At 43.9% G+C, this 25109-nt stretch overlaps 1 protein-coding gene and 1 long non-coding RNA gene across 3 annotated transcripts in view; one reads left to right on the top strand and one right to left on the bottom strand.

Moving 5' to 3' along the window:
- Positions 1-2561: 2561 nt before the first annotated feature.
- On the bottom strand, positions 2562-4802 carry LOC131924447 (uncharacterized). Its single transcript, XR_009382908.1, has 2 exons — positions 4529-4802; positions 2562-3700 (listed from the first exon to the last, which is right to left on the bottom strand). It is a non-coding gene; the product is annotated as an uncharacterized LOC131924447 (long non-coding RNA).
- Positions 4803-5007: 205 nt separating this feature from the next.
- Positions 5008-25109, top strand: part of Stxbp6 (syntaxin binding protein 6) — a 239112-nt gene continuing 219010 nt past the window's right edge. The window contains exon 1 of one of the 2 annotated variants that reach the window (XM_059279246.1): positions 5008-5141. The gene's annotated coding sequence lies outside the window, so the exon portion shown is untranslated. The remainder of the gene's footprint in view (positions 5142-25109) is intronic. The other variant, XM_059279245.1, reaches the window with a different exon arrangement.

Here is a 25109-nt window from a genome sequence, read left to right as displayed (position 1 = left end):
CGAGGACACCAGGAGAATATGGCCGACAGACTTCAACTAAGCAAGGCTGACAGAGGCTCACAGACTGAAGGGGCAACCATGAAACCTGTATACATCAGTGCTAGATCCTGAGTGTGTTTTACGTTTGTGTGTGCTTGATACGTGTGCGGGACCCCTACCGGTGGGAGTGTGGGTGTCTCTGACTCTTTTGTCTGTTCTTTAGACACTTTTCTCCTACTGGGTTGCCTTGCCCAGCCTTGATATGAGGGTTTGTGCCTAGACTTATACGATCTTGTTATGCTGAGAGTAGTGGATAATTCTTCACAGGCCTACTCATTTCTGAAGGGAAATGGAGGAACAGTGGATCTGGGGGAGAAGGGAAGTTAGGAGGTGGTTGGGGGAATAGAAGGAGGAGAAATGGTGGCTAGGATGTATAGAAAACAAATAATTAAAAAAAAAGATTCTTCTAGATCTAAAAACACTATTTGAAGGGATAACCATATGAGATTTCAAATATTCAATAGTGTATGTTAACAAACATGGTAGTTTGATACTGTTCAAATTTAGAAGTTAGTAAGTTAATGGATTCCAAAGTTGTTCTTTTTTTTAAATCTTTTTTTTTTTTTTTTTTTTTTTTTTTTGGTTTTTCGAGACAGGGTTTCTCTGTGTAGCTTTGTGCCTTTCCTGGGACTCACTTGGTAGCCCAGGCTGGCCTCGAACTCACAGAGATCCGCCTGCCTCTGCCTCCCCAGTGCTGGGATTAAAGGCGTGCGCCACCACCGCCCGGCTCTTTTTTTAAAATCTTAATTCACATCATCAGAATGAAAATTTGAGAAGGTATTAGCTTTGTAGTATATAAGGATTTAAAAAAATGTAGAGGTTAGAAGTGTTTCTAGTTCCATATATATGTGTGTGTGTGTGTATATATATATATATATACACACACACACACACATATATATATATATACACACACTGTGATTGATGATGCCATTTTTAAAAAAATATTTATATTTTATAATTAATTTAATTTTACGTATCAGCCACGGATTCCCCTGTCCTCCCTCCTCCCACCCCCAAGTCTTTCCCCCCAATCCGCCCCGCATTCCCACCTCCTCCAGGGCAAGGTCTCCCTTGGGGAGTCAGCCCAGTCTTGTAGATTCAGTTGAGGCAGGTCCTGTCCCCTCCTCCCTACACCAAGGCTGAGCAAAGTGTCTCAGCATAGGCCCTAAGTTCCAAAAAGCCATGCACCAAGGACAGGACCTGGTCCCATTGCCTGGGGGCCTCCTAAACAGTTCAAGCTAATCAACTGTCTCACTTATGCAGAGGGCCTGGTCCAGTTCTATGGAGGCTCCTCAGCTACTGGTTCACAGTTCATGTGTTTCCGCTAGTTTGGCTATTTGTCCCTGTGCTTTTTCCAATCATGGTCTCAGTATCTCTTGCTCTTATAATCCCTCCTCTCTCTCACCAATTGGACTCCCGGAGCTCCACCTGGGGCTTGGCCTGCTTCCATCAGTCACTGGATGAGAGTTCTATCATGACAGTTAGGGTGTTTGGCCATCCCATCACCAGAGTAGGTCAGCTCAAGCACTCTTTCAACCATTGGATGGCGCCATTTTAAGTGAAGCTATTAAAATACTGTCCTATAACATCAACTCCTTGTATCAAACTGTGACCATGTCAGTTCATTAAGTGTGTTTGTTTATTGGCTTTGAAGATACGGTCATGCTATATAACCACTGATCTCATGGCAATTCCCTGTCTCTGTTTCAGCAGTGCTGGTAGTAGAGGCAGGAGCCACTAGGCTCAAATTCATTTGTTATTTAGACAGTGCTTCTTTGTACGTACAGCCTTACCGGACCTACAACATAAAATCTATGGGAGTTTTAGGCTGAAGTTCACAGTGAATTCTAGGGCACTGTGGATGAAATCATTGCTTTGCATTACTTAATACCCACAGAAGGGTCTGGTATCCTTGCAACCATGAGATTACCTGTGCCACAGGAAGAAAAAAAACATCACTTTTATGTTTTCTTTCTTTCTCAGAAAAATAAGTTAAAAGTGCTTTAACGTGGCAGCTTGATGAACTACAGTTTCTTTTTCATTTTTATCATTGCAAGATTAAACTTCAAAGACAAAACTAAGATCTGTGCTTGCAATCACACACACTAGCCATTTCTGTAACTATATGCAAGAAACAGACAATACTAGCTTTTTATAGGGTGGGAACTGGCTTCACTCTGAGCTGAGCTCTTTTGCATTGTATTTTAAAAAATACTATTTGTTATTTACCCATACAAATTTTAAAATGTGATTATTTTAATATTTAAGCAGAGAGACAAAGTGCATGAAGCAGTTAGTTCAGTCTCTAATGCGCGCGCGCGCGTGCGCGCGCGTGCGCGCGCACACACACACACACACACACACACACACAATATAAAACGCAAGCAAAATATTTTTCTTTCGAGCCCCTCCCTATATAAATGTTTACATCCTGTTCTTGTTCTTGATGACATTATTATTATGACTTTTAAAACAATAATTCTTAGGAATTAGGGGAGGTACAACAGAGACCCGGAAGATTTTGATGATGGAAACTTTTATTTATTTTGCAAATATTTGTAACTACCTGTTTGCGATAGGTCCTGGGCTAGGTACTTCCTCATTTCCAAACCGTCTGGAAAGCTTCTGTGTAAACACTCAAGCATTTTTTTTCCCTCCTTTGAGAGTTCTGCATGCTTAAAATACTTCCAATAGATAAAGGGTAGTCTGTTCTCTGTGAAAGGGGCTATTGATGAGCTTGTCTGTAAAGAGACTCAAATGCAGCACTGAGGTAAGCCCCAGGTGTCTAGTTGAAGCAGACACTGCCCTGACAAACTGTTCATGAGTTAGAAGGCACTTGGTACAGAGGGCAGTCATCTTGTGTAGACCTCTAATACTGAGGGGGGAGAGGGAAACAATAAATATTAAGGTGCTAGGCAAGCAGGGTGAGGTTGACAACAGAAACTAATATCAGAGGATCTTAGTAAACAGAATAGTTGAATTACTCAAAAATTGATTCCAAAGTTTCCTTAGCAATATTCCAATATTAAAAACGCATCTCAAATGGATTTAGTTTGTTATTTCAGACAACTTTTGTAATGCAGCAGAGTCTTTATGTCAAGTCCAACTTGATACATGCTCAAGGACAGTGCTTTCTTACTGCACAAACTCTCACTTCAAAAAAAAAAATCACACATCACTTCTCCTAAACCTCTCATAAATAATGAAAACTGTCTTCTAATTCATTGATGAAAACATAACATGGAAGAGAAGCCACTTGCTCCCCTAACTCCTGATGGAGGAGTGGCTGGGATTGAACCGAAAAACTCGATAATTAGTTTTTGGTAAAAAGGTAATCCAACCATGTGTCTCTGCAGAGATAGGCTTTATCAGGAAAATGCCTCTGGTTGTCTTAAAACAGTGATCATGTCATAAGCAGCCCCCATTATTCCCCTCTGAAGGACTATTGCTCAACACGTCTTCCCAGAAGCTTTGTATTTGGATTACGAAGCTTTGTTTTCCTCCAGCATCTCAGCTGGTTCCAACACGTTCTACCAGATAAAGTTCAGGCATCATCACAGACTGGCAATCAGGACCCCAGAGCCTACTTTGCTCCAATTCTCCTAATGTACTACATCTTGGTCGCTTAAAAGTAAACTCCAGCTAAGTAGGGTCAGGCCTGGATGAGGTAGGACACAAAGTGGAAAGGTTGGCCAAATTACTTGGTAATCAGATTAAAGTTTTAATGCAGTATTTAAAAAGAGAGAAATCAATGCAAAAATGCATGATAAAAATATCAAAATTTTAAATAAAGGCAGGACTGGTACCATGGGGTCTTCCGTTTGATTCACAATCTAAAATGCCTTTAAGGGACTCTCCAGCAGCTAGGCTGAGTCCAGCTTATCTTGCAGTGCTCTCTCCTACTCAGGTGTTTATACTCCTAAAGATCCTCAAAGTTAGTTCCCAAAGCTCCTTTCCGCATTAGTTACCTCTGAATGCGCCAGCGTTTATCGCTAGCGTTTATCGCTAGCTCTCTTCTGTCAGGAAAACCTATTTCCCCTCGCACTTTGAAGGCAGTCTGAATCATCTTGGATCCTTTCCAGCGCCTTCCTAAACCACCGTGGGCAGGCACTCAGCACCTCTTCACAGAACTCCTTGGTTCAAACTGGCTGAGCAGCCACTGAACCCAGTCATGGGTTTTTGGTCTCGTGTTATTATTATTATTATTATTATTATTATTATTATTATTATTATTTAATTCTCTGACAAGATTCAACTACTAGGATATTTTACACGAGAAAGCTACATGTCAACCACTTATTTATTTATTTATAAAATAAAATCCAGCAAACCCAGGCCATTTCTAGCAGGACAGCTGCGCTGCCAGCGGAGCTCTCTTCAGCTGGCCTCCTCCTCCCGCTTCACTCTGTTTACTGGGCTTGCCAGGCCCCATTAGCTCTTGGATTTTTGTCACCCTAGATAAGCCTGGGACTGAATAAAACCCCACCTGCTGGGCCCACATTCCTGTAGCATGTTTTCTGGTTGTCCTTTGAACACTGGCTTGCAGAGGCTCGCAGAATCAGCCCACCTTTCCAGTCCACAAACTTCTCACAACCGGGTGCGACTCTTACTGCCTTTCCCACTCGCTGACCCGCGTCCCCAGGGCCTTCCTCCACTTGTCCCCTGGGCTCGCTCCGGGCCTGAGGCCCAACCCCGAGCCCTCGGCCACCGATCTTTGCCCCGGGCCAGGGCGCTATGGCTCGCCCACGGCCGCACTGGGCATGCTCATAGGCAGCGGCGGGGGCAGGTTGGGGTTTCTCTAGCTCGCACTCGCGGCAGCGGGCTGGCGCGAGGCTGCAGCTGGAGCTCTGGTGCCGGGAGTTGGAGTTGCCAGGAGTTTCCCCGACCCCTCCCTCCTCGCGCGCCGCTAGCAGGAGCCCGCGCGGGAGCGGAGAGCAGCGAGCAGCGAGCAGCGAGCGAGCCGCCAGCAGCTGAGCCGGCCGGCCAGCCGGGTCCGCAGCCCCGATCTCCGCGCGCGGGGCAGCCGCGGGGGAGCACGGTCTCCGGTTGGGACGCGTGCCGCGCACTAGGCACCGCCCGAGCACGAGCCGGGCTGCACGGTAGGCTCCGGGCGCGGGGAGGCCAGGCCACCCGGCGTACAGTTGCAGCTACCGCAGCTGCCGGCTGGGATGCGCGCCGCGGGGCAGGCGGCGAGGGTAGGCGCGCGGAGAGCGGCCGGCGCGGGCAAGTTGGAGGGCGGCGGGAAGAGGGGGCTGCATGCCTGGCGCAGCTGCTTTGTGCGCGCGGAAAAGGGTCTGGGTCGCTCGCTGATTCTCCCTCAACCAGGGACCGGGAGTGCGAGCAATACTGGTCATAGCCTAGAGGGCAGATTCCTGTGACAAAGTTGGTAGTGGAGCCGGTAGGTCTCTCCTGCTGGCTCGGCAGAACGGCCCCCAAGGGGGCCTCCTGGAGGCTCCGGTTATGGAGACCTCAGTGGGTCGCTGCGCCCCTAGTCAGAGTTCTGTTCACTGAGATCAGCGAGTCACCCCAATCTATGAATCCTGGCATATTCTAGGAAGATATTTGCTGTCAGAACTGAGGAGGGGGGTACTTCTCGCGGGGCAGGCTTCCGGCACCCCTGGCTTTTTACCCCTGTACCCAACCAAAGAAGTGCTCAGGGGCTGGGTCAAGGCCTCTGGGCTCCGATTTTTTTTTTTTCCAGAGCGCTCCAGAATCCAGCTCACACATATGGCGGGTCAGCGTGGCTGGAGTAGATGGATGGCTTGCTTTTTCTTCCTGACTTTCCCCAGGTTTACATCATCACAGACCCCAGGACCCAAATGATCAGTTAGAGAGTTTAGAATGGCACACAGTTCTTAAGGAGGAGTGCATGGGAGCTTGTTTGCCTTGGACTTCATAACAACCCTCTCGTGTTTCTATCATTCTTCTACCCGGACTTTGTGGGAAGGAACAAAGCCAGGGGCAGAGGACTGTTCTGCTTCATTACACCGTCTCCTAAAGTCTTCTGGGAGACTCCAAGGCCCTGGAACTGGCTGTGTGCGTATTGCAAGGATGTAGAGGATGCCCACGTTCCTCCTGGCTCCACTTTTTGCACTTCTTGTTTTGAGTTTTAGGGTTTTGCCTACACACCAGTCAGAGCGGAGTTGTCATAACAGGGTGGGGTGTTGGGGAAAGTGGAGGAGAGCGGGGTTGAAGTGTGTGGAGGATCTGCAGCCCAGGCTTGGAGTGGTTGGTTTGCCTTGCCTAGGAGGCTGCTATGGGAAGAAGTCCAGAATGATTATGCAGGCTAGAAATAGGCTTCTCACTCTTTCTTCTGTTCTTTTCCTTTCCTTTTTTATTTTCTCTTCTTCCTTCCCTCTCCTCTCTTTCGGCTGAGCACCTTGGCCTCTGGGTTTGTGTGTTAAGTTCTTAAAGGAGCACTCACACTCTTGAGGAAGTGCTGGTGTGTTAGGAGTTCACCATTTCTGCTGTATGATTTTTCTCCTGGGGATTGTACATTTAGAGAAGATTTCCAGATGTACAGATTCCCATGGTGTGTGGCTATACTACGCAGGTTCTAGAGTCAGACAGACCTGAGCGCAAGTTTTCCCTGATGACGGGCCTGGTGGACAAGCTGTTTGCTACTCTGAGCTTCGGGGTTTTTGTTCTTTTCTTTTTGTAACAAATAGGAGCCGATGGTGACCCTATTGCTCTCCATATCTGTTGTGAGACTTGAGTGACACAGTGGAGATGGAGGGAGCTAAGGGAACATGAAGTGGTATCCACGCCTTAGGCGTGTAACTGCACACTTTACCCAGTTTAAAAAAGTCTGCTTCTTGATGATAACAAAGAGCCACGTCTCCCCCCACCATGCAGTGTTCACTACAAGGGTTAGCTGCTGAGATCTGTGGAAGCAGCGATTTACACACACACACCTGCACAGCTTCTCTTGATTTTATGGGTTGGAAATCCCTCTTTTCTGTCTGAGGGAGGCAGTGTGGTATAATGGAGGAGACCATGGGACCTGCATTAAACCATTCACAGTCTGGGGGTGGGGGAGTGCAGAATCGTCTGTGTCAGCAAGGCTTTCCTTTGTGATCCAAGGATGATGACGAGATCAGCAAGCCCTGTGATGGAGCTCTCTCTTGGCTTCTCACAGTAACCTTGAACTGAGGACTCAACCCCTCATTGGTAAAATGAGTCTGGGAGATTAAACACCAGTTTAAGAGGCAAGGACAGGAGAGATTACATGACACCCAGTGAACAAGAACTTAATGAGGCTCCTGAGCTTCCCCAGAAACACACCCTAGCCTAGAGCAGAGATTTCCAAATATGAGCATTAGGCCATGTTAACTCCTAGATTGCTGGATTCCACTTCCAGTCTCTAGGTTTAGAGCAGAGGTGTAGCAGTTTGTGTTTGTAACTAGTCTCAGATGGTTGCTAGGCTGTTCTCCAGGCCATGCCTATGGAATCACGAATTTGTATGGTAGGAGAAAGAGAGATGAGGGTTGTTCCAAAGTATCAGGACTCTAGTTTTTCCCAGTAGAGGCAGGCTTTCTTCCTGGAGCCTGTGGAAACTGCTTTAAGCATCGTGAACTCCAGGCCATGTGCCAGCTTCCATTCCTAGTTTTAATGATTCTAGTCACTTTTCAAATAAATGGCTTTACAAAAAGATGAGACTGCCCTTTTCTTAATGTCGAGTGCTTAGTCTCTGGTCTCTAGAGACTTGGTAGATGCGCGGTGATCATGCTTTGGTAGAGAGAGACTGGTGATCCTTATATGTATGCAAATCTGTGAGACATTCTCTTGCTTAGGATTGATGTGGGGGCGCCAAGCCCGTGGTGGGCAGTGGCACCCTGAGCGGTGGTCTTGGGCTCTTGAAGTAAGCAAGTTGAGCAAGCCATGGTGAGCAGGCCATGGTGAGCAGGCCAGTAGCAGTGATCCTCCAAGGAGGCTGCTTATGTGCCTGCTTGAATTCCTGCCCAGACCTCCCTCCGTGATGAACTGTGATTGGGACATGTAAACCAAGTAAACCCTTTCTTCCCCAAGTTGCTTTTGCTCATGATGCTTACCACAGCAACAGAAAGCAAACGAATACAATAAGGTTAGGTCCAACAAGTTTTCTATTTCCTTTTCTGAGGCTCTTGGACATTTGTGCAAAGTTTGCACACAGCATTGACGGCTGGAACGACGTGGTTATGGGACAGGTAAAATCACCAGCAAGCACATTTGAAAAGGAGTTTTAGTAGTGTTTTCTCTCAATACACAGCTTGCTCAGGCCTTTTGGAAGTGTCGAGTGGACCCTGTGCCAGGTGACCCTTGGTGATCAGACTTAGCCAAGGCCTTCCAGGCCTTCTGGAGGATGGTGGCCTTGGCAGTGACCTACAGCTTTCAGAGTCAGCTATGCATTATCAGCAGGGTGCCAGAGTGCATTAGCTTTTTACCATTGTTTAGACTGAACCAATCCAAAGCATTTTTCCTTGTCTCCTACACTATGGATGGTCTCTCTGTGCAGAGAGATCTTACTATGACTTGCTATGACCTAGATTGTGGTCTGCATTTTAACTACTTTGCATCAGAGAGGCACCAGGAGCCTGCTGGAGGCAGGAGGGCTCTTGAGGAAGAAGTAAAGTTTATATAACACACTACCCAAATCCGGGTGCGTGAGATCAGACAGCACTTTCACTGCTTCTTACGTTGCCATGCCAAATGGAACCCCGGCTCACCCTCCAGCTTTATCTCAGCTTCCCATTTGTGCTTTGTTTTAGCATTAAAATGATTAACAGTGGGGAGACTTATCAGTAAATCAGAAGCCTATTCAAAAACTCAAGTGTACCACTTAGTGTGTGAGCAGATAAAACTGAAGGCCCAAGCCTGCCTTCCTGACTGTAATCAACACTTGGTGAAGGAACAGTTGTCCTTCTTAAGATTCAGTAGTTCCTTTAGATGCTTTCGCTCTCTTAGCACCAGCAGTCCTTCAGCTTTACAACTCCTTCCTGTAACTTGCTGTGGATAGTTGGGGTGTTACCCTTACTTTTGCTGCTGTTTTTTTTTTTTTCTTTCCTGTGAGTGTGAGCATTCCTTTTCTTGTCCCTGTTTACTTTTCTCAGCAGTAACTCCCTGGTGTCTTTGTTCCCTTAATAAGTCTATTATGAGACAATCATTATCATATTTCATTTCTCTTTGGTTGTCACTGTTGGGTCACAGAGAGTCAAAACCCATCCCAGAAGCACCATTCTCAGCCTTGCTGAGAGTGCTTTTAAACAAAACAAAACAAATCCCTGGTACACCACACTAGCTCAATTCTAAAATACATTTGTTTGTTATTTGTTTTTCATTTCGGAATTTTTCAAAAACTAGGCAGCTTAAACATTATGAGTCCGTGTTTTTTTTTTTTTTTTTTTTTTTTTTTTTTTTTTTGTAGCATGCTAAGAGTGTCAACCAGCAGATGACATTAGAAAACAAAGCAAATGTACCTTGTTATCCCCAATATAAACTGTTTTCTCCTCAGCCCTGTCCAGCTGATAGAACTGAGCAGCAACTGGATTAGCTCAGCAATTCTGAATGTGTTGGAAGAATGCTGTTGGGGTGGATGTTAGTAGGTATGCTCTTCCAAAGGACAAATCAATTTGGGGAGCACTACCTATTATTTTCCTCGAATACAGACTCTCAACATGTGCACCATCATATCAAAGAAACTAAGATTTACCCCATTGAACACTATCAAAAAATACTCCATATTTATTCAAGTCAGAATTTCCTGACTGAATCACAAAGCATTGTTGAGGTTGTCTGTGTATCTTAGGGGATGTATTAGCAAATTAGGATATGCTAACAATTCTAATATGCTCTTTAATACTATTATGGATGAAGTGGTCTCACTTCCTATATTCTTCAAATGTTAGGGGCATTTTCTGGATATTGGTTGATTAATGAATTCTGTAAGTGATGACTGGCTTGTATTACAGAGGGAGAGTTTTAAGCTGTGGTGGCTAAGAAAGTCTCCAGAAAGGGGCAGAGATGTGCTAGTGTGAATAGTGGAACCCTTCTCTCCTGCACATGCAGGGCATTTTAGGTTGGTGGTATTGATACAGTAGGACTATGGAGACTACTAGCATTGTGTCTGTGTAGATGATTTTCAAGGCACATGAGACAAAATATGGTGCCTTGCTCAGTGTGAGACTTAGAGATCCTGTGGTGGTAGTACAAAAAAAACCTGTTACATGCTTTCTCAGTTCTGTAAATTCACTAAGATTACAGGTAGGTTCTGACAATGGCAGGAGAGATGTTTGGGGGCAGTAGGAGGCACACAATTTAGGGGGATTGCAAACTGCACACGGGAGGGAGGACTGGTTCAGGGAGGGAGAGTGGGAGTTACTAACAGACCAAAGTCATCCTTGCACAGTGGAACTCATGTAGCAGCCCCAAAGAAGGATGCTGGAGAAAGAAGGACTTTCCAGGAAGAAAATTCCTCACTAGCGTTTCAAAAATAGCAAAAAAGAAGAACTCTCAGAATTCAACAATAAAGAGGCAAATAACCCAATTTAAAAGTAGATAAAGGATTTGCATAGCTATTCCTTTGAAGAGGAATGTGGAAATTTGCTCAGTGCCATTAGTCAGCAAGGAAATGTAAATCAAAATCACAAGGAGATGCCTCCCATCTATCAGGGTGGCTGTGACTAAAAAGACACAGGGAGAAATTGGGCCTTCTTGTAGAGTATTGGTGAGTGTGAATGGTACAGGCAGTTTGGAAAACAGCTGATGGTCCCTTCAAAATGTTAAATACTACCTACATGAAGAAGACCCCTACTCCTAAGCGTATTCCCAAGGGAAATGAAAGCATGTCAGGATAAACACTTGTGAGTGAATATTCATAGCAGCATTAGTCATAGAGCCAAAAGATGGAAAGAACTCTTTTCCATCAGCTAGTGAATAAAGGAAACATAATATGCCCATCCAGTGGAAAACAATTTAGCTGTAAAGAGGAAGGAAGTTTGGATTCATGCTCCAACATGGGTCAGCCTTGAGCCTAATGTGTAGAAAAGCAGGACACAAAAGTCATATGTCGTATAATTCCTTCATGAAGCATCCAGAAGAGAAAAGCCCAGGGTGTTTGAAGTGAGAGTTGGAACAGGAAGTGACTCTGGTAAGCATGGGGTTTCTTTTGGGGGTGAGGTAATGTTTTGGAATTAGATGGTGATGGTTACATAACTTTTGAAAACTATTGAGTTGCATACTTTAAAGGGTATTTTTTATGGTATATAAGTTATAGCTCAATTAAAAAAAAATAGGAAAAAGTGTATGGTGGCCTGAGAGTTTTTAAAGTGGCCTAAACATCAGGTCAGCTTCTGCTACTGGAAAACCCTCTGGCTGATCCATCTCTCCTTGTGTGGGGGGGCCCTAAGGTTCTCGGTGAACTTTCACCCAACTCCCCTCCCCTAAATCAAAAGGCTTTTGCTCCTTCACCCCTGGGTCAGTGGTGAATGCCTGTGGTCTTCAGATCCCCTCCGGTTTCTAGATTCCCCTCGTGAAACAAATTCCACACTTGGGTTCCCTGATCCCGAGCCAGCAGAGGTTCTGATGACCTAGCAGCTTATGCGGAGCTTCTCCTTTTAGATTTGACTGTCGTAGATGTTTAGTGTCATTTACTACTTCCTGGAATCCCCTCAAGATCTCCCTCCTTGTTTTAAATCCGACTATATTCAGACCTCCATGGGCTAATTGGTAATGTGTGAGCATCAGTGTGTCTGGGCCAAGAGTAATGATGCTAAGTACTTTTAACACCACTGGGGCTGAGGCAGTTGCCCTGTGGGTGGAGACGTTCTTCTCTCTTTCCTGGCGTGGTGGAGCAGTGCACAGCCAAATGCTGGCAGCGCCAGGGGATCTGGTTCGAATGCTGACTTCCGCTCAGCCAGCTGCTGTGGTACTTGAGATTCTGCAGTTCTAACCAACCTGGGGTTGACGCAGATGCTGTTATCCTATGTGTCACACTTAAAGGGAAGCTGATGTACGGCAGAGAAGGAGGCTTGGGGATGGGGTGGAGCTAAATGGGAATCGTGGCTCCACCATGTGTTTGCTGTGGGACCTTGGCAAGTTAATTACCACGTGGGCCAGTTCTCTTTCCACATCAGGGTAGGACTGAGCTCACAAAACGTGCTTAGCATAATGTCTCAGAATAGTAATGCTGTTTGCCTTTTCCTTTCCTCAAGGGCCAGGAATTCCATGGTGAAAGCTAAGGCCGAACAACAAACAACAAACATCTTTCACTATGTCTGTGAAAGAACAAGCAGTTTAACGTGTGTGCAAGGGTTGGTATAGGGAATGGTAGATGAGATTTCATCATAGTCCTCAGGGAAGAATTTTCTGTTCATATGACCAATAGTGTTGGTGAGGTTTCTGTGTTGATCTCAGCTGAGTCTGGGTCATTTTACTTCATGGAGATGAGTCTTTAGTCTGCTTGTGTGGGTAGTCTTTTGCTGACCAAAAGGCCATGCCTGAGCTGTCATTTGGTGCCACAGTTCTTTGGTAAGGTGGAACCTGCCCATCCTTGTCTAGCTGGCTTCTGCCTTCTCTTACTGACATTAATCTCTGATGCAAGTGAGGCAAACTAAAGGGAGCAGAATGCACTCAGGTGTGCAGCCCAGTAGAAGTTTCTGGGGTTAAGATTGCAAATATTGGCTTCCTAGCGGCCTTTGGAAAACCTGGTCACTTGGCTGCCTTCTCTGAGTCTGTTAACTGTGGGTGGTTAGATGGAATTAGGTTAATAGGGGTCAACTGAAGAGGAGCCTAGGACTATAGCCTCAGAGTAACCATAGTTCTCTTACCTGGATTCTGTGCTGGGTGCTCTCCTGAGTCTTAGCTTCCTATACGGTTAATTGACTAGGAATAATCCCTTCTGGCTGCCCACACGGGGTTACCCAACAGTTACCAGGTGAGCTAGTGATTGTGGACTTTTGTTCTGTTTCTGTCCCCCTTATTATGGGCAGTAGAAGCAAATAGGAAATTATGTTTATATTTCAATTTATAGAGCCTACTTGCTTTCTTTTGGGAAACAAGATATAAGTACGGTCTTTAAGACAAACACATCCAGTCACAGATCAGTACATCTAAACAGTTACCAGTTGTCACAGCCTGAGAGACGCTGCTTTTGTGAGGGTGATAAATGTAGCCCAGAAGACCCTGTCCCCCACTCTGGTTTGACTCTGGAAAGTGGGAAGTATCTGATTTCTGGGGCACATAATGTGTATGCTTTAGTCGCTTTCTGTAACTATTGCTATTGGTGTCTGGCCTGGCAGGGGACAGATCAGGGAGGCTCTTTTGTTTTGTTTTTTAGACTGCTTTGAAATGTGTTGCCGCACATAATCGAAGGTGAAAGCTCGCAGTGCCTGGTGATTGCAAAGTCAATATTATTCTTGATGAATTTAATCCACCCTATCATTAAACCGCAGTGAGGAAGCTGTCCTGCTGCTGAGTGTTGTAAAGCTGGGTGTTCCTGACGTCAGTCCTTTAAAATTAAATCGCTAGACAACTCTAACAGTAGTTAAAAAGCCAGACAAACCTCTACTTTGATGCCGGGATGTTGTGCTTATGGAAGCAACTCGGTGCTAATAATGAGGGTATTTCTCCCAAGTTTCTTCTGGTAAGTGCAAAATGAGACTTTCAGCTCCCTTTCTGATATTGCCAGTCACACCATGGTCTATCTTGTCCTTAATCTTTGTAAAAGAATGAACCAAGGATTCTGAACTCAGGTCCCTTTTTAGTCAGTCTTTGCTCTCCATCCCTACTGAAGTGAACTCCTTCAGAAGCGGGAGCAGGGAACTTCGCGTGTAGTTTGTTTGCATCCCTGCAGATACTGTGCACATCTGGTAGAGAGAAAAGAATCAATAGTGTGTTGAGCTAGACAGCTGCGTCCTCTGGGATTGCTCTTCACTGTCTACTCCATCAATGTTTCTGTCAGTGTTGCTTTCATTATGTAATGTTTGCCTACAGAATATATACTCCATGGTTTTGAGTACTTTGCAATTGATCCCCTTACAACTCACAGCAAGCACTTAGAAGTTTATGGAAATACAGAATACTTCTGTATTCTGTCCCTTTTGTTTTGCACTTATTTTTAATAGACAAGTAAAACCATATGTGTCTATTGTATACAGCATGTTTTGATATGAGTGTGCATTGTGGAATAACTAAGTCAAGCTCATGATGCATTACTTCACATCTATTTGTGTGAGACAATTGAAAGCTCTCAAGCAGTTTTCAAGTATACGCCACATTGGTGTTGATGACTATCCTCTTGTTGTTCAATGAATCTCTTAAATTTATGTCTCCTAACTGAAGTTTTGTATCCTTTGATCAACATTTTTCATATCCCCTATCCCTTTGTAACCGGGATCCTACGCCATACTTCTAGGAGTTTGAAAGTCTGACTTCTGAGCCCCTGGTTTTGTTTGTGAGATTTATCTGTGCTAGATGTACAACAGTTGTTTACTCATTTTCACTGGTGGATAAGATTCCTTTGCATGAATATACAGTAACTATGTATGACACACATTTGAATGGTTTTTAGCCCCAGTTAGAACAATGCTGATATGAACATTTATGTTTATCTTTTTGGGTGATCATGGTTTGCATTTCTGACTGAGCATGTGTGTATATGACTGCTGAGTCCTAAGATATGCTAGCTAATTTTATGTCAACTTGATGAATGCTGGAGTTATCTGAAAGGAGGGGACTTCAATTGAGAAAATGCCTTCATAAGATCCAGATGTAGGACATTTTCTTAATTAGTGATTGATGGTTGAGGGCCCTGCCCATTGTGGGTGGTGCCATTACTTGGCTGATGATCCTGGGTTCTATAAGAAGGCAGGCTGTGTTAGCCATGATGAGCAAGCCAGTAAGAAGCAAATGGATGGAACTAGAAAAAAATAATCTGAGTGAGATAACCCAGACCCAGAAAGACAAATGTATGTACTCTCTCTTAAGTGGATATTAGGAGTACAGTATAGGATAACCAACCGACAGCCCCTAGCTCGAGAGAGGATAGATAACAAGGAGGGCCCAAAGAGGGATGCATGGATTTCCCTGGGAAGGGGAAATAGAAGAGATCGCCTGAGTAAATTGGAGGTGGGGGAAGGGGGAAGGAGGGATGGGAACTTGAGGGTGCAGGTTGGGTGGGTGGGTTACAGGAGGTGGGTTGGAGGTGGGATGGAGGGGCAGAGTAAGAAAGAGGTGTTAGAAACAACACCTGTTGTTTGTTTTACTCTTGGGAGGCTTGCCACCCAGCTCCTGAGTAAATCACACAATGAAGGTTTATTCTAGCTTGACTTGTATTTTGCTAGCTTTCCCTAATTTAAATTATCCCATCTACCTTTTGCCTCAGGGCTTTTAGCTTTTCTTACTTCTGTAACCTTACTTTCACTCTTACTCCATGGCTTGCTGTATAACTGGGTGGCTAGCCCCTGATGTTCTCTTCCTTCTCTGGATCCTTCTCTCCTACTCCCAGATTTCTCCTTCTATTTATTCTGTCTGCCTGCCGGCCCCACCTATTTCTCTCTCCTGCCTCAATATTGGCCGTTCAGCTCTTTGTTAGACCATCAGGTGTTTTAGACAGGCAAAGTAACACAGCTTCACAGAGTTAAACAAATGCAACATAAACAAAAGTAACACACCTTAAAATAATGTTCTACCACAGGGGCCATTTTGGAGTTAGGGAGAAACCTGGCACCAGAGAACCCACCAGGAATCCACAAGGATAACCCCAGCTTCTTGAATATTATTATGCTCCAGCCTTAATAATCTTCTTCCCAAGGGCCCAGAAGAGAAGCTACAAACGGCACGAATTATTTTCAGGAAAAGAATCTAAGTACACCAAGCTTTTAGTTTGTCCACTTTATTCCTCTGGATAAAATTCTATCTGTACAGCTTCATTTCTGTTCTCATGCCTAGGCCCTTTCTTGCCTGATATCTCTCTATATTTATCTGCTGTCCCCTCTATACCCCATCTTGGTCTCTCTCATCTCGTTCTTCCCCATCTGGCTCTTCCTCATCTTCCATCTCATTCTTCTAGTTCTCCAGTCAAAATCCCCTCTAAGTCTCTGAGGTTTACAGTTATATGCCCATGCAATAGCAAATGCTGTAGCTAAAGCAAGGTCAGCAGGCTTGAATTCTTACAGGATCATAAAGGCAGACAAAAGTTTTCCTCAGGCACTGACCTTCAGGCTTTCTTTTACAACCCAACAGGGGAGTGGTAAAGGAGGAGGTCAACTAAGAGCTGAAATTGGCTAATATATCAGAAAACGGGAGTTTATGTTCTCAAACTACGTTCCTAGAGGTGGTTAGGTAAATGTTAGGAGTCTATAATGTTAGTATAAATACCACTAAGGCTGTATAAGAAAGGAGGGTCTGAGCTTAATTTGCCTTAATTCAGGAGACCATTTGGCCTTGGATGCTTGATAGGTATTTCAGATAAAATACATCGCTGTGAGTTCTTGGAAGCATACATAGCATACAAAGAAATCATTGCAGGAGTCAGCTAATATATATACAAAATCTAAAATATCACTAAGAGTTCTTAAGCCATGGCTTGACCTTCAGAAAAGTCCTTGACCTTTCCAAGTAGTAGCTTTTGTGATAGTAGCTGAATTCCATTACATTTTCCTGCAGCGTGCAGTACCAGATAAGACTCCTAGCAATAGTGGAGACGGTGCCTGAACTGGCCATCAACTATAATCAGATTGGTGACTACCCTAATTGTCATCAGAGGTACTCTATCCAGTAACTGATGGAAGCAGATGCAGAGATCCACAGCCAAGCACTCGCCTGAGCTCCGGGAGTCTTTCTGAAGAAAGGGAAGAGGGATTGTAGGAGCTAGGGGGGTCATGACAGGGGAACCCACAGAGAAAGCTGATCTGAGCTTTTGGGAGCTCTTGGACTCTAGACCAACAATTAGGGAGCCTGCATGGGCCTGACCTAGGCCCTCTGCATTTGTGTGACAGTTGTGTAGCTTGGTCTCTTCATATGGCTCGTAGCAGTGAGATCAAGACCTGTCCCTGGCTCTTAGCTGACTTTTGGGAACCAGTTCCCCATGCTAGATACCTTGTCCAGCCTTGATGCAAGGGGAGGAGCTCAGTCCTGCCTCAACTTGATGTGCCATGCTTTGCTCAAGCCCGTGGGAGGCCAGCCCCTTTCTGAATGGAGATGGAGGAGGAGTGGAAGGGATGGTGGGTAGATGAGAAGTGGGGGGAGGGGGCAGCTGGGAAGAGAGGAGGGAGGGGAAACTGTGGTTGTGGTGCAATAAGTGAAAAAAATCTTATTTAAATAAAATAAAAAAATTAAAAAAAGAACTCATACTGTTGGTGACTCTATTCTTAGGGAAGCAAACAAATGTCTACTCACCCCGAATAGGGGACCAAAGACGGACCAAAGTCCAGTAAGTTTTATTTGGGTTACTTATAGGAGTCTGGGTGAGGGATTACATAGAGGACCAGAAATGACTCCAAGGCAGCTGTATCACCAGAGCCTCCACCTTCATCCCTACCGTAGGTATAGTTCATGAAAGTTGGATAACTGAATTTCACTGTACAACCGACAGGCAATCACTGTACAACTTACAGGCAACTCAACAGGTTGGAGTGTCTCTCAGCAGGCAGTACTGCTTATATGTGCTTGGGGAAGGGGGGGCCTAGTACATTTGGTCCATTGCAGGGACTTCCTGAAACTTTTGCGGTGTTTACTTGTTGAGTGGAGGTCTTGAAGGATATTTGTTTACACTGTGTGAAGATGTATCATTGTGATTGGTTTAATAAAAAGCTAAATGACCAATACTAGGCAGGAGAGAATGGGGGGCCTTCCAGGCAGAGAGATAAGAGACTGGGAACAAATTGGACTTGCAGAATGGAGGGAGGTAGAAGCCATGTGGCAGAATGTAGATTAATAGAAACAGGTTAATTTGAGTTATAAGAGTTAGTTGGAAACAAGCCTAAGCTAAAAGCCAAGCTTTCCCAATTTAAAGGAGGGAGAGAGAGGGAGAGGGAGAGGGAGAGGGAGAGGGAGAGGGAGAGGGAGAGGGAGAGGGAGAGGGAGAGAGAGAGAGAGAGAGAGAGAGAGAGAGAGAGAGAGAGAGAGAGAGAGAGAGAGAGAGAGAGAGAGATCCCTTTATGGCCTTTGCATCAGTTCCTGCCTCTAGGATCCTGCCTTGTTTGAGTTCCTGTCCTGACTTCCTTCAATAATAGATTATGGTGTAGAAATATAAGACAAACCCTTTCCTCTCCAACTTGCTTTTGCTCATGGTGTTTCATCACAGCAATAGAAACCCTAACTAAGACAAATTGGGACCAGGATATTTGGATAAAGCTGTGACAGAGTGACTTGTTTTGCGGAAGATTGTAGAAGGATGTCAGCCCTTTGGGCTAAGGAACAATTGAGTGTTGAGAGCTCAGTGAGCTGTTCTGTAGGAACTTGGAAGATGAGAATGTTGAGAGCAGTTCCAACACTGAAGGCTTGGCTTGTAAAGTTTCAGAGGGAAGGAAGCAAAGACCCTGCTGCACCTTTTGTGTGAAGAGTCTGGTCAGCCGGAGCTGAAGAATTGGCTGTGATTTACAAGAGTAAAAACCATTAGCCACTAAAGTAAAACCTCTTTGCTGGGACAATGAATACTGGTCAGTGGGGGCTAAAGAACCAGTGATGATTAAGAGGAGACCAGCATCACTGAGGTAAAATCTTCTGGGGAGTGTTTCCTTGGGGTTAGCATACATAAGCTGTACTCCAGAAGTGGCTGAGATTGTACCTCATGCTGGCAGCTGAACTTGGTAATCTGAGAGTCACCCATGTGGTATTGGTTTTGAAGGTGTGAAGAGGTCATGGAAAGCAGCTGAGGCTTGCCCTGTGACAGGATCAGAGTTCCTGAAGAGAGGCCTGGACAGGCTATTGGTGAAAGTGAGTCCCAGTCACAGCAGAGACTCCAGCATTTTGGAGCTGACTACCAAGAACAGCAGCAGTGGTGGAGTGGAGCCTATAAGACAAGCTGAAGAAGTGACACAAGCCATTTGGAGGAGTCCAGATGATCCTTGAGTGAATCCCAGATAACTGGACATTGAGTTAGTTACACTTTTGGAGTCTGGTTTTGCATTGTTCATATTGTGATTGTGCCCTGGTTCATCTCTCTTGAAGTAAGAAAGAATTTAATTTCTTCTCGATTTTATAGGAGGTCAGAGTTGAGAGACTTTGAATTTTAAATGTCTTTGGATTTTACTGCTGTCTCTCCATCTCTCTCTAGGAGGGTGTTTCAAGATAGGGTTTCTCTGTGTAGCCCTGGAACTCACACTGTATATCAGGCTGGCCTTGAACTCACAGAGATCCTACTGCCTCTGCCCCCCACCAAGAGCTGTGCCACTACTACTGGCTAAGACTTTGGACTTTACAAGAGCCTGGTGATTTTGAAAAGACTGAATTTTTAAGTGTTTGAATATAAGACTGTGAGGCTTTTACAATTTGGACCATTTATGTTGTAATGGTGATATTAATGTGTGAACTCGAGGAAGAACAAGAAAGAAAAGGTTATAGCTTAACAGTGATGTAGTTGTGTGTTGACAAGGGATCAGTTGTGATGGCTAGTTTTGTGTCTACTTGACCTAAGCTGGAGTTATCTGAAAGCAGGGAACCTCAATTGACAAAATGCCTCCATAACATCTGGCTGTAGGTTGTTTCCTTGATTAGCGATTGATGGAGGAGAGTCCAGCCCATTGTGGGTGGTGGTCATGGCTTCGACAGGAAAGAAGGTTGAGCAAGCCATGATGAGCAAGCCATTAAGCAGCCATGCCTCCAGGTTTTTGCCCTATTTGAGTTCCTGCCCTGACTTCTTTCAATGATGGACTACAATGTGGAAGTGTAAGCCAAATAAACCCTTTCTTCCCCAACTTGCTTTTGGTCATGGTGTTTGGTTATGGCAATAGAAACCCTAACTAAGAAAGACATGAAGTGTTTTCTATTGTAATCATATATACTTTATTAGATTTGAGTTTGAGTTCCATAATCTTACCGGCATTTAGTTTGATAAGTCATTTTGATTTTAGTCATTCTGATGTCTGTATAGGGCTTTATCATTATGGCATTAAATTACATTTTTCTCATTACTATTTGAAGCTTAACAAGTTTTATGTGTGTATTAGCAATTGGATATCTTCTGTGGAGTACCTGCTGAAGCTTCTTGTTTACTTTTCAGCTTGCCCACCCAGCAAATTACTAAGAACAACTTCAGCATGGGAGTTCAATGCCTAATTATATCCTTCTATATTCTGGGGGAGTAGGGCCCGGGAGGGATATGTAGAATCCTAAAACCCCTTTGCATGGAAAAAAAAAAAAAAAAAACTTCCTAAAGAAGTAGAGCTAACCTGGACAGTTGTAAAGTTATGAGAGATTTAATCTATATATGAGCTTGCATTTATAGAATTACATTAGGAAGATGGGATAATATTACCAAAGCCCTTTTAGGAGTTGCTTTGTGTATTCTTTTGAATAGTTGTCCTTGGTTTTAAAATGTCCTTTGAGTATGACTGTGATTTAGGGAAATAGACTTCTCTCTAGATTAGGGATGTAGCTCCATGGTACACTGGTATAACACACAGCCTTTGGCTCAATCTCCAGCACTTCAGAAACCAACAAAAATAACACCTCTTGTGAATATGGGTGATCCTTTATCAGTGACTAAGGAAAGGTACTGTTCACATGATAGAATTTTTATTTCTTTTGTGAGCACAAGCTATCTTAACAGAGTAGAAGAAAGCTCCATTTCATTATTTCTTTAGTTAAAACAGAAACTGGAGGTGAATATGCTACTTTTATAAATAAAAAAGAAATCAGAGGTTTAGAGAAAGAGAACATGATTCACAGTTAAGCCTAGCTGTGTTACGATTTCCTTTTCCCTCTGGTAAGGGATTCTTCTTCTACTTCCCCTTCCTCCTCCTCTTCTCTCTCTATCCCCCTCCCTCCATCCCTCCCTCTCTTCCTCCCTCCCTCCCTTCTCTCTCTCTCTCTCTCTTTCTCTCTCTCTTTTTGAGACAGGGTTTCTCTGTGTAGCTCTGGCTGTCCTGAAACTTGCTCTGTAGGCCAAGCTGGCCTTGAACTTGTATTTGGAGCCCAACCCCAAAGGCATTTAGGTATGGAGAGATGTGTCTTTGCTGGGATTAGAGGCATGCGCCCACCACTACCTGGCTAAGAGATTTGTGTTCATATCACATTTAACTCCTGTAGAGGATTCCAGAGCAGGTGCAAAGAGGTGGGTGTTACTAACACATAGCTGTCTTGTCCCCAAGTGGCTGTGAATACCTGGCACGGGTATCTATCTAAACCACTTCCTTCATGATTACATTAACTTATATGTGTGTAGATGTGTACAAGACAGAACTAGAGTGGCTGGCAGATGCCTCAACTTATTACTCACCTCCTACCAAAAGAAAAATGAGGAAATAGCACTTTGTATTTTGAATGCTACTGTGAACGGAGGAAATATAAGATATACATTGTGGTAGGTAGGCCATAGTAAGGGCCTCCTGCGTCCTTATTCTCTTGGGGGGGGTTGTAGGTCAGGTTCTAGTGATGGTGTTGGATGAGTATGGTACACACTGTTTCCCTGTAGTTTGGCTGTGTTACCTACAGTTCTCTAGTGTGTTTAAGCTCTTGGTTTGGGAATAAGGACCTCATTTCAGTCACTGTAATATTAATTTTATTAAGAACTTATAGTTTTAGACAGCTAGGTTTTAAGGACATTTTATGGATTCCTTGAATTAGCTTATTTATATGTTTTCTTTACAGAGTTAGAAAGCAAAACAGAGTTTGTCCTTTTGTCCTTGGTTCATGAAGCCGTTAGTGTGACTCCTGAATTCCTTGATCACTATAATGTGCAGTATTAGTGAGCAACTGCAGAGTGTGGTCAGAACCTGCAACTGTCACCCCATGACGTGCCTATCAATAATAGATCATTCACTTATCAAAAGGAACTACATCTCTAAGAGAAACGCCCACATTTTAAATCGGCTCAGCTTAGGTGAGGCATGGGAAAATGAATTGTAGCAGGTATTGAGAAAAAACAGATTTTTCAAGAAGTCTTTCACTGACATTTGAACAGGGGGAAAGGTCTCATTTATGGTCATATGAGTGTCTGTACAAAAAAACCATGTATAGTTGGTGGGGAGCAGCCATCATCATACCAGTGAGTGTAGTTGGAAGAAAGTCCTATACTTGGAACCCGACCCCAAAGGCATTTAGCCATAGAGAGATGTGTTGTGAGTCTCAGGAAACATCCTGAAGTCATTTTGAGCCTTTAACACTTAATCTCTGTTTTTCCATTCATACTGCATTCAACTTTCCTTCATCTGTAAGATGAATCTAGTAACAACAGTGTCCTTAGGTTTCTGCCAGGGTTATATTTGAAAATTTGTGAAACCTGAGAGGTTTTACATGAATTAAAGGCAATCTTTAATTATATTTCTTTTTTCCCTGTAGTCCTCCCTACCACTAGTGGGCACTGTTGCTAAGTGAGGCCAAGCCCCAGGATGACAGTTGATTCTTGGCAAATAAGATCTATTTCTTGGCTAAGTGCTCACAGATAGGTAAATGAATTCCTTCCTTCCTTCCCTCCCTCCCTCCTTCCTTCCTTCCTTCCTTCCTCCCTCCCTCCCTCCCTCCCTCCTTTCCTTCCTTCCTTCCTTCCTTCGCCCCAAATCAACAAATACTATCTTTTATATTTATAAGTGTACAGTTCTTGTTACTTATCTTGTAATTGAGTTAGTGGATGAGTTTTGATTCATGTGACTCTGAAGACTGAGTGATAGGTTCAGTCTATTTTATTTTTTATTGAAATTGCTTCAGACTTCAGGGCTTGGCTTCCTCAAAGCGAGTTTCAGCCTCAGGGTTGCCTCTTAGTAGAATGAAGAGGCTCACACCAGCCTTTCTGAAAATGGGGAGAAGACAGTCCCCGAGTTGTAGCTGACCCGGAGCTGCCCTCTTAAGGTTCAGGAGTGACCTTGTGATGTGTCTACTCTGCTGTTAGTCTGTTACCCTAAGTATGCCACTGCTAAGTATGTGTGCTACTCTCTTTAGTTAACCTGAGATGAGGAAATCCTTGGTTTGTGCCTTAGGACATACAAGACTAAATAACATACTGCTTGAGAGCTGCATGTAGCAATCTTAAGAAAAATTTTGTATCATTTATTAAGGTAACTGAAACTAATTTATTGGCCTCTATCTTTTTCTTTTATTATAAAAGTATTGATTTTAAAAAATGAAAAAGAAAAGTTTTTTCTCTCTACCAAAAATCTATTTTGTGAATATTACAAATTCATTGTTTTTTAGCAGAAAAATTTCTTATGTATCTAATTAAATGCTTTAGTCTCCTCTTCTTCCTGCCTTTTAAAAAAAGTCTTTCTATGTAATTCTATTTTTTTCTAGTGAAGAAAATACCAGCTGTGTAGTTCAACCATGACTCCACTTGAACCTAGGACTCACTGTGAATTTGTAGAATTCTCAAATATTTCTAAGGTTCCTTATTTTATAGTTTGGTTTTCAGTTACAGTCATTTTCTCAGACATGGTTACTTTGATTTTCAGTAACCAAAGCTTTAATTGTTTCTGTATAAATAGGAAACCAAATAATGACTTTGTCTTGTTGTAAAATTAATATAAAGATTTATAGCTTGTTGGGTGTGGTGCTCCATGTACTTGGGAGGCAGAGACAGGCCGAGCTCTGTGAGTTCAAGGCCAGTGTGGTCTACATAGCAAGTTCCAGGCCAGTCAAAGTTACATAGTGAGGCTCTGTCTCAAAAACAAAACGACAAGGATTTATAGCTCTGTAAACAATTTTTGTTGAATTTGGCAATATTAAATGTGTGTCTGAATGAATAATTTGAAGTGTCAACTATTTTCTGTCTGGACGGGCCACATTTCCCACAGGAAGAGATTCAGTTCATGATTGTGAAGCATGCAGTCCTCTGTCAGTTATTTTGGTCTTTATGAGTTCTTGTACTTAGGACTTTTCACCCTGATTTCCTGTAGGAAATCAGGATGTATCCAACTATCATATTAGGTGCCACAAATTCTCATAACAATTGAAAACACTTTTAAACCTTCCTTTGGTAGAAGTAAAAGCATGTTGTATAGCAAGAAGACACCGTCCTTTGAAGAGGAGGTGAGGTCCATCTGAGTCGGGTGCAGATGGACCATTGCTCTTTCAGAAAGCTTGAGGACTGTGGAGGGTTTAGGTACGTACCCAGAGGAGCTGGGAGAGCCTAACGACTCTGTCTGTCCTTATTATGCCCTGCTATTGTGGTGGATACTGAAGCTGTAGGTAATGTGATCCGTGATTGACCTCTTTCTCTTTAAGAACTCTGCTCTCTTGCCCTGCTTATCACATTTTGTTTCCTGTGCTGTCCTCCAGGATGAAGAGCTCTTGAATGAATTGTGTCTTGTCCTCAAGGTCATCCGGTCAGTCTCATAGAAAGACAAGAGACAAGTTATCAGAGTTCACAGGGCTTGTGGTAAGAATAGGAGAGAGGAGAGTTGTGACTTGTGTTGGGAAGGAGTGGTCATCAGACCTTCCTATGCCCCCTTTGCCTGCTTGTCTGCCCCAGGCCTGGCCTTTCTAATCCTGTTGGGCAGGATGCTGTCCTGATGGTTGTGATCAGGCAGGTGTAGAACACTGTACTGAGATGGGTTTCTCACTTTTGCTCCTCCAGCCTAGGGGCCTGTCTCTTTTTCATCGTGGTCTTTCCATTGCCACTTAATACTATTCAGAAGTCCTTGAAATAATCGGCATCATTCATCTTCTGTTTATCCTGAGATCTAGTTCAGGGTTCATAACCTCTTTGACATCATTTGTGAAAATCAAATTTCCACCCAAGGCAGAGGTGACCTGTATTTCTCCTATGCCATGCAGCTCATCCTCATGTGTCGTTATTTGTTTACGTGTCAAGAATGAAAACTTGGGGAATGAGACAGTAACATGTGCAGTTCTGTCTTCAGCTGTCACACTTTGAGAACTCAGAAGGGGTTGGGTGGGTTAGTGGGTGCAATATGCTGAAGGGACAGAGAGAACACATT

The sequence above is a fragment of the Peromyscus eremicus genome, chromosome 14, assembly GCF_949786415.1.
Source record: "Peromyscus eremicus chromosome 14, PerEre_H2_v1, whole genome shotgun sequence".
Taxonomy (NCBI): domain Eukaryota; kingdom Metazoa; phylum Chordata; class Mammalia; order Rodentia; family Cricetidae; genus Peromyscus; species Peromyscus eremicus.
The sequence above is the reverse complement of the archived record's forward strand: the minus strand, read 5'-3'. Positions and strand labels throughout refer to the sequence as shown.